The sequence below is a fragment of the Manis javanica genome, chromosome 11, assembly GCF_040802235.1.
Source record: "Manis javanica isolate MJ-LG chromosome 11, MJ_LKY, whole genome shotgun sequence".
In the NCBI taxonomy this organism is placed as follows: Eukaryota; Metazoa; Chordata; class Mammalia; order Pholidota; family Manidae; genus Manis; species Manis javanica.
The window spans coordinates 98,395,068-98,407,746 of NC_133166.1; the positions used below are offsets into that span (position 1 = coordinate 98,395,068).

The following is a 12,679-nucleotide window of genomic DNA, read 5'->3' on the forward strand; positions in this document are numbered from 1 at the left end:
CAACTACGCTAATCCTCACCAGGAGAGCTAACTGTTAAGCTCTTTTTCAGGAATCAAAATCCTGCTCTGGGAAAAGCTGTGATCTGCCCAAGCACACAGAGAGGCCAGTGATGGAGCAAAATCAGAACTCTAGTTCCCAACTCCACTCTCTTACAGACAGAAATCCTGTTCCTTAAACTTGGCAGAAAAGTATAGCTCACGGTGTCAAAGCCTGAAATGTGCATGGACATCATTTATGTGAGATGCTTTTCCCCTAGCAAGTTCCACTATCATTTTAAAAGTTATTTTTGATGCATGCAACAAATGGATTCCAACATTTCCATCTGACGTGCTTTCTGTCCATCAATCTTGGCATTGAGCACTAAATAGACTATAACCACATACCCACATGCACCAGAGGACTTTAAAGCAGTGCTCTCAGCATTAAGCTACCAATCCTATCATATCAGCATCACCATCACTTCTACCCACAAACTCAATGTCCTAAACTGAAACTTTCCTCTACTGAGTTTTCTTACAGTTCCGTAACAGCTGTACTATACTAAGTACTATTTACAGGTTACCTTTGCTGAGAAAGTACTTTACTAGTATTATCTCATTTACTCTTCATAACTTCTGGCATCCTCATTTAACACAAGAGAAAAACAAAGTTCAGAAAGGTCAAGAAACCTGCCCCAAGTCACACAGCTAGGAAGCAGCAGAGCTTAGATTTGTACCCACCAAGTCCAATTCCAGAGATGTCCCTCAGCCTCCTCCTTATTCCTACAGAGTGCACCAGATTCACTTTTTTCATCATCTATGATGAAACCAATCCATCAGGAAAGCTAGAAGGCAATATAATCTATACATATGCAAAAGAAAAATTTTAAGTTATGCATAATTTAGATACTACTCCCTAGGAAAAAAATAAAAATTTTAAATCAACTAGATGTAATCAAAATACACATGATACATCTAACTCAAACATTCCTTAAAAGATTTGCTGAAGAAGACAAACTAAGCCAAACCAATTTACCTCAAATATAAGAGGCGAGAGTCAGCAGTTACATAGAGATAAGGATGGAGTAAAACTGAAATAGTTCTGAATTTAGGAACAAATGAGCACTCTGAAAACCACAGTGATAAAAGTAAAAAGAGCCCATGCCCACTGAAATGACAGTGGTTTTGAAGAAAATGAAAAAGTAGGCCATATTCTAGCACATTTGGAAAAACTGTTATGAGACTTTTGCTCTTCTCTAGGGTCCAATTTGATGAAATAGAAACCTATTTTGCAGAATATAAACTACATGACTTTCACCAGGAAACCAAGTCCAGACTCATGGTATCCTCTCACCTCACGGTTTTCTCCAAATCCTACTTAAAGAGTCATACAAAGAGTCGTCTTCTACCCACATAATACTAAGGAGAAACCTGCTCTAAACCCAGACAGGCTTCACTAACACAGAGGACCAATGAGATAGGTTGTAGGAGGTCTACTGGGCTGGGCTAAAAGTATAATTACAGTTTTACAAACTATATTATAAAATTATAATTTTAATTATAATATGTAATTTTAATTATAATTATAAAATACATACCACTACTTCCAAACATGCACCAAAATCTCACGCATCAGTTATGAATCACTGCATAACAAGCATTCCCAACAAATAGTGGCTGAAAACAACAGAGATGAATTCTTTCCCATGATTCTGTGGGGTGGCAAACTGGCCAGTTCTTCTGCTAATCTCACCTGGCCTCATGCATATGACTATATGCGCGGCTCCCTGGGGACTGGAGGGGCCGAGATGACCTCACGCACACATCTGGCATTTAGTGCCAGCTGTCAGCTAGTGCTGCCCTTCTCTGTGTGGGCACTCGTCCTCTGGTGGGCTAGGCCCTTCACAGCACGGTGGCTTCAGGGTTTCAAAAGAACAAAGGCAAGGTCTCTTAAGGACCAGGCTCCAGAATTCACAGAACATTTTATTGGTTAAAGATGGTCAAAAGGCCAGCCCAGATTCCAGGAAGAGGAGAGAACAGATTTCATCTCTTTATGGAAGGAACAGCAATGGCACCTGGAAAAGGGTTGTGGCATGGCCCCACCACACCAGTAGTTACCAAATAAGTAATATCTGGAAAATAAATGGAAAAACTACATTCCGGAATGGATCTTTATTATATATATACTTTTTAAATATATACCATGCATTTTATATATATATATATAAAAATGCAAAAATAATAATTATGTTCCCAAATCAGAATTTCAAAATCAGTAGGAACCTTACTGTCATCTGGTCTAATCTCCAGTCAATTTGAAGATTTCCTTTACAATAACTTACCTGACCATTTCCAGTAACATTATAAGACAGGGAAACTCTATTTCTAAGCAGTTCTGATTGTATCCTGCTTTTTCCTTAAACCGAGTCAAAATCTGCCCCTCCATTTCTAAAAACCCTTCTTCCACTAGTCCTGTTGCACCTTCATGGACACAGGATAGTGAGATGGTTTAGAAAGTGGCTCTGGAGTCAAACGGCCAAGTTTGAATCCCACCTTTGCTGCTTTCTAGTGGTGTGTGCTAGGACCAGCTGCATAACCTCCCTGAGCTTCAATTTCCTTACCTATAAAGTAGGAATAATAAGAACCCCCCAGAGGGCTGCTGTGAGGATTAATTAAACTTACAAAGTGACAGAGCAGCACCTCGGGCATAGAAAGCTCTCAAGTGTTTATTCTTGTTTTTAATATTATTGTTATTACACTAAAAAGGCTTAATTATTCTTTCCAATAATACATTGTCAAATAGTCAAAGACAATTAATGCCACCCACTCCAGCCCAAACACTCTTCCCAGACAAACATCTGTGATTCCTTCAACCATTTCTTCAGTCACTTGTTTCCCAGACCTTTTATCTTTCTGCGCATTGTCTCTCTACAGTAGAGGGAACTGGAGCTGGACCCCAAACTCCAGATGTGGCAGAGCAAGGATAGGGCAAGGCTGCCACTTTTCTTTCAGAAACTGTACTTCCAATCACAAACTCTCAGACTCATTTCTCCAGTCAACTAAGAATCAGGAACTGTGCTATTTGTGAAGTCAACATACAGAAACGCCATCTGTGAGGTCCCCCAGACGTGGCTCCCCAAGAAATGTCCATGGGCCAATCCCTGAAACCTGTGAATATATCACATTACACAGCAAAGGGACATGGCAGATGTGATTAAGCTAAAGGTCCTGAGATGGGGACATTACCGTTGATTGTACAGGCAGGCCCAATGTGATCACAAGGATCCCTCTAAGACAGACAAAGGAGGGTTAGAGACACAGGAGATGTGATGATGGAAGCAAGGTTAATGAGGTGCCTCGAAGACAGAAGGGCCTGTGAACAAAGGACTGTAAGAGGCATCAAAGAGCAATAACAAAACAGGCTCTCCCCTAGAGTCTGCAGGGGCGATGCAGCCCTGGCCGGACATTTTGCACTTCTGACCTCCATAAATTCATTACTGTAAGACAATGAATTTGTGTTGTGTCTGAGCCCCTAAGTTTGTGGTAATTTATTACAGAAACAGTAGGAAAGTAACATACCATCCCTGCCTAATGGGAGGAAAGTACCTAACTAAAAGGATTTATGCAAAACATCAGGTTATATTAATCTAATTGTTATCAAATTGTAAGAAAATTAAATCTGAAAACAAAATTTTCTATTCAGTTCTCACTTTAGCTTTTTTTTAAATTTTGGCCTCCATCTCACGCTGATATCAATCTTAATAACAAATAAAACTCTAAGTCTTTTTATATGAACAGCCTTTCGGCCAGATGTCTGCTGTATAAGACTGGCAAAAAGGAGTCAGTTCTGTAAGTCCTTAATAAAGTTACTCACATGACATTGTATTCTTTCCCCTGAAAATTCTTATCCTATTTTAATCCTTTTTAATCACCAAGAATCATACCCACCATGTCTCACACTCCCCAGATTAAGGACATACGAATGAACCAAAATTTTTACAATATATTTAATTTTGTATTAAAATGTGCTTAAAGAAAAAAAGAATTTAAGGCTTTCAAACGGTAGACTCACTCCAATATTTACCAGCCAGACAAAAAATGTAATGGCTCAGAAGACCCTTCTGCCCTTTCCTGTAACTGCACCAAAGGTGACCACTAGCCGGACTTCAGTCACCCAGCTTTATCTGATTTTGCCCATTTTTGAACTTCATGTAAATAGAATCAGAGCACTTACTCAGCTGTGTCTACCTTGTTTTTTGGCTCAGCTTTATGTTTGTGAGGTAGTAATTCTTGTGTGAGGTAGTAATTTGTTCTCATTACTGCAGAGTATCCCACTGTACAAACAATTGACACATTTACCCATGTGACTATTGATGCGCATGTGGGTTGTTTTCAGGCCATTAGAAATAACAATGCTATGCATATACATATATACCTTTTGGGGTGTGTGTGTGTGTGTGTGTGTGTGTGTGTGTGTGTGTGTACACCCTATTGCTGAGTGTTTAAGAATGGAGTAGTAGCTGGTCATAAGGGATATACATGCCCAGCTTTAATATATGATACTGCAAACAATGTCCAAAAAGTCATACTAATTTCCGTACCAATCAGCTATGTGTGAGTTCCAGTTTGTTCACATCCTAACCAGGATAGTATTCCCCACTTTTCAAAAGTTCACATCACACCCCTTGGCTTTTACAAAAGTCCCACATTAGTGCCTGTTTTCGCTAACTGAAAGAAATCCAAAAAGGATTTTCAGTTCCACAAAAAAGGCAAAAAGCGAAAATAGCATCCAGCATTTGTTTTGCAGCAAATCCTTCTAGAGGCAGTGTGCCGCCTGAGCAGCGAGGGTGGCCACCAAGCTCCTTCCCCAAGAACCACACTCAGCATCTCAGTATCAAGCCGCCATAGCTTTGAACTAGGGCTATGAGCTCCCTGCTTTATCTGGACTTAACTCTGTGCATCTGTTAGCAAGATGTGGTCCTAAGGTATCAGAAAAGCCTAAGGGAGATTATCTTTTGGGTCTGGGAATGCTCAAAATTTTTTCTACATGAATTAACGGTAACAGCTTCTTCACTGCAGACCATTTCGGCTTACAAAAGTTTCATAAGGACACTTTGTTTTCAGATAGTGGAAACCTGTACTTCGTATCGTACTTTAGCCTCTCTGCTGAGTATAGAGTGACATCCCATTATAATTTTAATTTGCATTTCCCTAATTACTAATGAGGTTAACCACCTTTTCATATATTTTGGGGGGATTTGGAAATCCTCTTTTATGAAGTGACTTGTCCAGCTTTTTCTTAGTGATTCGTAGTCGTTTCTCCATTCTGGGTGTGAGTTCTCTAGTGGATACGTGTAGTAGGAATACCTTCACCCATTCTGTGGCCTGCCCTCTCACTTCCTTTACGGAGTCTTTAGATGAAAAGAAGTTCTGACCAGTATTTCCCTTTATAATTAGTGCTTTTTGTATCCTATTCAATAAACCTTTGTCTATACTTAGATAATGAAGATATTTTACTTTGCTTTTTTCTAGAAGCTTTATTGTTTTAGCATTCACATTAAAGCACATGATGTATCTTGATTAATTTTTATATATGAGATGAGGAAGAGAATCAAGATTCATTTTGTCCACATGAATATCCAATTGGCCGAGCATCATTTACCGAAAAGACTATCCTTTTTCTACTGCAATATCGTTTCTGTCAATACATCAAGGGACCACACATGTGTAAGCAAGTTCATGGATTCCCTACTCAGTTCCCTGACTCGTCTAGCATTGTGCCAATACCACACTACATACTGATTATAGCGCCTTAAGTCATGCAACTTTGATCTTTTTCTCGGATTGACTAGATTTCTAAGAAAATTTTAGAAGTGGCTTATCAACTCCTCCTTTTAAAAAAAATCTGCAAGGATTTTAAGATTATACTAAATCTATAGATTTGCAGAGCAATGACGTATATACCCTCTGTCACCTTAAATCCTTAATTTCTCTCAACAATGTTTTAGCTTGCAAAGAGTTTTTATCAAGAACACAGGTTGAATTTTATCAAATAACTTTTCTCCTTTATCTGTGTATGGGGTTAAATTGCATTTATTGATTTTCTAATGTTAGATGAAGTTAACATTCCTGGCGTAAGTCCCATTTGGTCATGGTTTAACATCCTTTTTTATAGACTGTTAAATTTGTTTCACCAATACATCATTTTAAGACTTTTGCATGTTTTTGTGAGATTTTGGACGATAATTTTCCTGTAACGCCCTTATCAAGCTTTAGTAACAAAATTATGCCAACCTCACAAAAGCAGTCAGGGAGTGTTCCCTCTTTAAGTCTCTTTCATTGTTTCAAATGTTTGGAATATTTCACTAGTGAGGCCATTTGGGCCTGGAAATTTCACTTTGGAAAGGTTTTTAGCTACAAATTTAATTTCTTTAACAGATACAGGACTATTCAGATATTTCAGTTCTTCCATCTTAGGTGAGGCATTTTATTTTTTAAAATGTCGATTTCACCTAAATTTTTGAACGTATTACCACAAAATTGTTCATAACAAGATCTTGAAATCTTTTAAACATGGGATATGTAGTTATTAACTCCCTTTTCTTCCCTGACGTTAACACATATCTACTATCACGTGATTACTTTCCAGCAGAATTACCCACAGAAGGTACAATATGTAAACAATCCAGCAATTCCCTCTCAACAGCTTTTACCATCAGAAACAACCATGAAAGAGGGCAAAAAAGAGACACGAATTGAAAGAGAAGGAAAGAGCTATTTGTAACGCTCTGGGGTGACTAGCAAGAACTCAGAAGATAAACAACCACTAAGCAGGGTTTGTGATTTAGGATACCCAGCCCTCCACCCCTGAAGTGTCCATAGGTAGAATTCAAAGCACCATGAGCCCATACATTTTTTTCCTTATACATATTTATTTTCATGAACCTCTAACTACTATTCAAAATTTCATTAATTATAAATACAGGCAAGAAACTATACTGGTAAGAGCAGTTCTTGTGACTTTGTCACCAATAAAAGTTACAGATGCTTTCATACCGAAGGACATCTTCGGTTACAAAAACTGCAAAATACCAGTTACATGGGCATCCGAATTATGACATATGAAGAGTTGATATGGCACCGAATTCTGTCACTTAATGGCATTAATACATAAAATCCTCCATCACAAGTTTGACTTGTTTACACTCTTCTGATAACCATGTTTCAATATAATTTGTAACCCTATGTCTTTTAAAAGTTGGCTTCCCCAGACTCCAGAGGTCCATGGCACCCAAAAAAATGTAAAGAACCCCTACAAGAAATCAAGGATTTGGCCCAAGGCAATGCCACAATTAGGGAGAACTTGCCCTTGGCCAGCCCCTGAGCTGGAAGCTAGAGACTGCAGATGAGTGAGGCCTTTGCTGACTAGTTCCTGATGCTACCTGCAGAATTCCCACCAACACTTAGGCACCCACCAAATGACTGCTCTCTCCAGAGACTGGACCTTCACCCTAAATTAATCTATCTAACCTGCTTCCCAAAGAGGGAGCAAAATAAACAGTAGACAAAGCACAGGCTTTGATCCAGAAAGAGGAGTGTAAAAGCCAGCCCTGAAATGTACTAGTCTGTGGACCTGGCATCTCCTCTAAAGCTTTCTTTATTGTGCTGTGAAAAGGGATAACTGCCTATCCCTCCCTGCTATTAAGGGTTAGAAATAACGGATTTCAAACAGGTGACGAGTGTATCGTACCTGTTAATATCAGTTGAATTCTTCAGATCAGAGCTGACTGGTTAGCCAACACTTAATCACAGGTGGGGACTTTCACAAAGGAGGGAGAAAAGTCATAGGAAAGATGGAACGTGAAGAATGGAAGGAAAAATACTCTTCTAATCCTGGTATAAAAACCACCACCTTCTCGGTGAAGCCTTCTCTCTCGTCTCCCATGGCACTTAACCAAGCAGGCCCTTGAGATCCCTCAAGTGCAGCAGGGGCCTAGCTCTGCGAATGAACGAATGAATGAGGAATACCAACGGAAGGGAACAGAAACGATGTCTCACCCCCACGTAATGCAAACGACCGAGGACGCCCACCCTCAAGCGGGACTGCCCCGATCCAAGAGACGTGAACAAGACGCCGCACACTTCCCAACATCAGTGCCACCCCAGTACCTTTCCTGTCCGCTTTGGTAGGGATTTAGAGGAGGGGGGCCTTTCCACATAAAGACAGGTGCCACCTGAAGGCTGGACTTAGAAGAAAAGAGGGAAACTGAGTCCAGAGAGTGGAAAGCAAAAGAAATCTCTAACTTCGGGGGAGGGGGTCTCTGGCGCCCCGTCAGGCAGGTGCACTTCTGATACTGCCTACGGGACCGGCGTCCGAGGTCCCCCGCCACCGAGCCGGAAACTAGGGACCAAGGCAAGGGAGGGGACGCCGGCAGGGGCGCGCGTGGACTCGGCCGGCCGGGCGAACCCCGCGCCCCGCGCCCGGAGCCCAGCCCTGACCTGGGCGCACGGCCCCCGCCGCCTTTGTCTCCACGGCGGGACGGGCGCTTCCTCTGCCCGCCCTCGGGCGCTGGGGTAGGAAACGGAAAGCGCCGTGTGCGTTTCTTTTTTTCTAAACCGAAGCAACAAAGTGCACACGTAGCCTCCCCCGGACCCGTTCCGGCCACCAGCTACCAACCTCCGGGCCGACCCGGGCGGCGGCGGCGGCGGCGGCCCCGCGCGCCACGCGGTGCCAACACCCCCGGCGGCCCTTCCGAGTCCCGGGGGCGGCCGCGGGAGGACCGGCCGCGCGCGTGCTCGGAGCTCGCCCCCGCCGCCGTGCCCGCGCGCCCGCGCTGCCAGCCGCAGGCTCGGAACCGCGCGGCGTACCCGGAAGCCGCGCTGCTGGCGGGGCCGGCGACCGAGCGGCCTGCCCTCCGCGCACGGTGAGCCGGCTGGCGGCCGCGGCGGCCCGGATCGCGACCCCGGGGCTCCGGGCTCCCGCGCCCAGCAGCGCGCGGACCTCTTCCCCGCGGGCTTGTTAACCGCAGGCCAGGGGCTGCGGGCCGGTTTGGGAGCGGAAGTCACCTGAACCTCGAGGTGGGCTCCAGATCCAGCCCCGGTGGGCCTCCTGTACGTTTTGCAGGCGAAAGGAGGTCGCCTGGCGGGGTGGAAAGAGGGCGGGCTTTGCAGCCCGGGCTGCTTCCAGAGCTCGCCGGTGAACTTACCCTGTGAGCCTCCCTTGGCCTCCTCCGTAAAGCGGAAATAAGCTTCCTTGCTTTTCTCCAGAATCCGACTGAAGACCAAATGGGATGAATTTTTTGTTTGTAAAGCAACTTACAAAGACTGTCACCGCTGCAAAATGTATACCAGTGATTTTGAACAGGTTGCAAAAGAGTGGAAGATCTGAAGCTACCTCAGCGGGTTGTAATTAAGACAGTGACATTATGCCCAGCGTTGTTACTTAGAGGACACCAAGCCTGCCAGAGTTCCACAGACTCATCTCTGCAGGACAGTCTCAAGGGCTTCCAGACCCCTGGCATCTGGTTTCCTCTTCACACCAAAAGAATCAGACTCCCCAGGGTAGGGGTGTCTCAGGTGTTTACATGATCAGGGCATGTGGATAACTCTGCCTTTAGACAGCAGGAAAACGCAGAAACTGTACTCTGTAGTTAATATCAGCAGTCACTGAAATTGTCCAGGAGATTATCTTTCTGATTGCAGAATTCTCTGGAAACCAGAGTATAAACTCTCTGAGAACAGGAAATATCTTCTCTTTCAGCACCCACCACCCCATCGCCCAACACCTAGCTGAGGATGGTGTTAAGTAAGCAGGTGTTAATAAACTAGCCCCAAGCGTGATGCCAGATGTGGCGAGTAAAAATAGCGGATGCCCAATTATAGTTGAATTTCAGGTGAAAAAGGAATAATATTTAGTATCAGTATGTCCTATGCAATATTTGGGACATACTTATGCTTAAAAAGTTTATCTGAAATTCCAATTTAATTGGGCATCCTGTATTTTATCTGGCCTCCACTGCCCTAAGGGTTTGGCAGAGAAAGTGATAGAATAAGAGCTCAGCTCAAATAGTGTCATATTCAGGGACAAGAAAGAGAGAACAACTACATTATTTCTGACACTATTGGACAATAATGTATGTCCATTGTCATTTACACTTACCTCCATTCTACACATGTAAAATATTCAACTGAAAACAAAGGCAGATTTAATCATAGGTAAGTTAGAAACATCAATTAAATAATAATAGTCAAAATTTATGCTTAAACAATAGACTGGGGTAAGTATTTGCAAGAACTATGATATAAAGTTATTTTTTATTCTATGTAGATTAAATTCAATCAATAAGAAAACATTAGAAGCCAACTGTAGATGAGGAAGACAGATGAACAAACAATCCACTTAAAAAAAAGGTGGGACATGGTTCCTGGACTTGCCATGGGAATGAAGAAGGAGATACCTAAGCTGGCCTGTGCATACAGTAAAACAACAAATTTGACTGGATCTACACTGTTGGAACTCAACCAAGAATTAGGAGAAGTGCAAATTCTAGCACTCCAAAATCTTACAACTACAGACTATTTACTGTTAAAAGAACATATGGGATGTGAACAGTCCCCAGGAATGGGTTGTTTTAAATTGTCTGATTTCTCTCAGACTGTTCAAGTTCAGTCGGACAATATCCACCATATCATAGATAAGTTTTCACAAATGCCTAAGGTGCCTAACTGGTTTTGTTGGTTTCACTGGAGATGGCTGGTAATTATAGATATGCTTTGGTTATGTAACTGTATTCCTATTATGTTAATGTGTGTGCGCAATTTAATTAGTAGTTTAAAACCTATACATGCTGAAGTTACTCTACAAGAAGATATGTCAAAGAAATAATCAATCTTCCCATGTTTTCTTCTGCCTGCAACTTCTATAGCTTTTCTTCTTCCTTCCTAATTACAACCCCTAAATAGAATTCGTGCCTCATATTGAATTTACCGTGTATCACAATTCCTCCAAGTGGTAAAGATACCTCAAGACAAATGCTGGGCATAGAAGCCACCGGGCATAAATATGCAAAGAAGTAAAAAACTAACCCTTTCAAACAATAAGGCTTCTCTCTCACCAACTTTACATTTCCCTGTATGACCCCAGAAGATGACTGGTTAGCCAGAGACGGGTAAGATTCCTCAAGGGAGGAACAACCTAAGACAGGCACAGTCGCAGGGGGGCCATCAGATGAGAAATTGGGGATCAACAGAGGTGAAGCTTAGAACCCCCCCCCCCACCATTCTGAGAGAAATCTGCTGCATCCGTGGATGTCTTATTGCCCTTGTCTAGCTTGGATTAACACATAGTCTACAGGCACACAACTGATCATCTACATTTGCTCTCTTACAACACTAAACTATGTTTTCTACCTTTATCTTGCATCTACCTGCCACTTCAGCATTTTATTAAAAATAATAATAATAAAGAGAGAAATGTGGTATCCACATATAAATCAAGTTTAAAAGTCAAACGAATATTCATATTTGAACTGTTTATAGTTCATAATGCGTGATCAAAACCGAAAGTTTCTGTGATGACTGCCCTTGTACTGTTCACCATGTAACTTATTCACTATGTAAGAATTTGTTCTCCATGTAAGAACTTGTTCGTTATGCTTCAGAAGATTGGAGACTGATGAAAATTAGGCCTGGGGTGGATTAATGATTATACATTGAACACTGAGTCCCCTATACAGAATTTTATTGTTGTTAACAACCATTTGATCAATAAATAGGAGAGATGCCCTCACAAAAAAAAAAAAAAAAAAGTACACACTTCCAATTGTAAAATAAGTAACCGGGATGTAATGTATAGCATAAGGATAAGGAATATAGTCAAAATATTGTAACAACTTGGTATGGTGATAGCTGGTACCTAGAATTATCATGTATATAAATGTTGAATCACTGTGTTGTACACCTGAAACTAATGTAATACTGTGTGTCAACTACCCTTCAATAAAAAATAATTATCAAAAAATAAAAATAAAAAAGGTGGGACATACAATTAGGGAACAAATAATGCAAAAAGCTCAAAGATGTGCAAAGTAAAATAAGAACGCACAATTTTTCACATGTAAAGTTGGCAAAAATTAATAAATGACATTAAAGGCAGCCGAGGGTGCTGTGTGATAGCACTCACACATAACTTTTTTTAAGTAGATAAACAGTTTGGCAATATCAAAAACCTTAAAGTGTATCAAAACATTTAAAACTTTTTGAATTCTGTTTATAGGAATAAACTCAAAAGAAATAATCCATAATGTAGAAAATGCTCCTTATGAACAAAGATTTTAATTTTAATTTATATCATTTTACCATATACCACAATAGGGGAAAATATAATCATGGAGACTCTAATTTTCCAAACAATAAACAGGTAGAAATTAAACTAAAATTTGTATACTTTGTGATCTGTTATATATGCAATATTAAAATAATGGTTGCTTTTCTTATGCCACAACTATATGCTTTTAAAATCTGTGCATGCAAAAATGACTAGAAGTGACTGGAAAGGAAATAAGCTTAAATTTGTATGGTGGGACTTGTTTTATTCTCAATTTTCCACATTGTTATCAAGCAGAAATTAATATTTTAATAGAATAAAATTAATGGATACCCTAGAAAATAAACAAAAGACTTTTCTTACCATAAAGTTAGT

At 41.1% G+C, this 12,679-nt stretch overlaps 1 protein-coding gene and 1 long non-coding RNA gene across 9 annotated transcripts in view; one reads left to right on the forward strand and one right to left on the reverse strand.

The window, feature by feature from the left end:
- Nucleotides 1-9,156, reverse strand: part of HHAT (hedgehog acyltransferase) — a 309,565-nt gene extending 300,409 nt beyond the window's left edge. For 5 of the 8 annotated variants that reach the window (XM_073216981.1, XM_073216982.1, XM_037015362.2 and 2 more), the window contains exon 1: nt 8,657-8,768. The gene's annotated coding sequence lies outside the window, so the exon portion shown is untranslated. Of the gene's footprint in view, nt 1-8,478; nt 8,595-8,656; nt 8,769-8,980 lie in introns of those variants that run through there. The other 3 variants (XM_073216978.1, XM_073216977.1, XM_073216979.1) reach the window with 3 other exon arrangements.
- LOC140844483 (uncharacterized) lies at nt 9,149-12,132 on the forward strand. The gene is made up of 2 exons (XR_012122872.1): nt 9,149-10,194; nt 10,307-12,132. It is a non-coding gene; the product is annotated as an uncharacterized lncRNA (long non-coding RNA).
- The last annotated feature ends 547 nt before the right edge of the window (nt 12,133-12,679 follow it).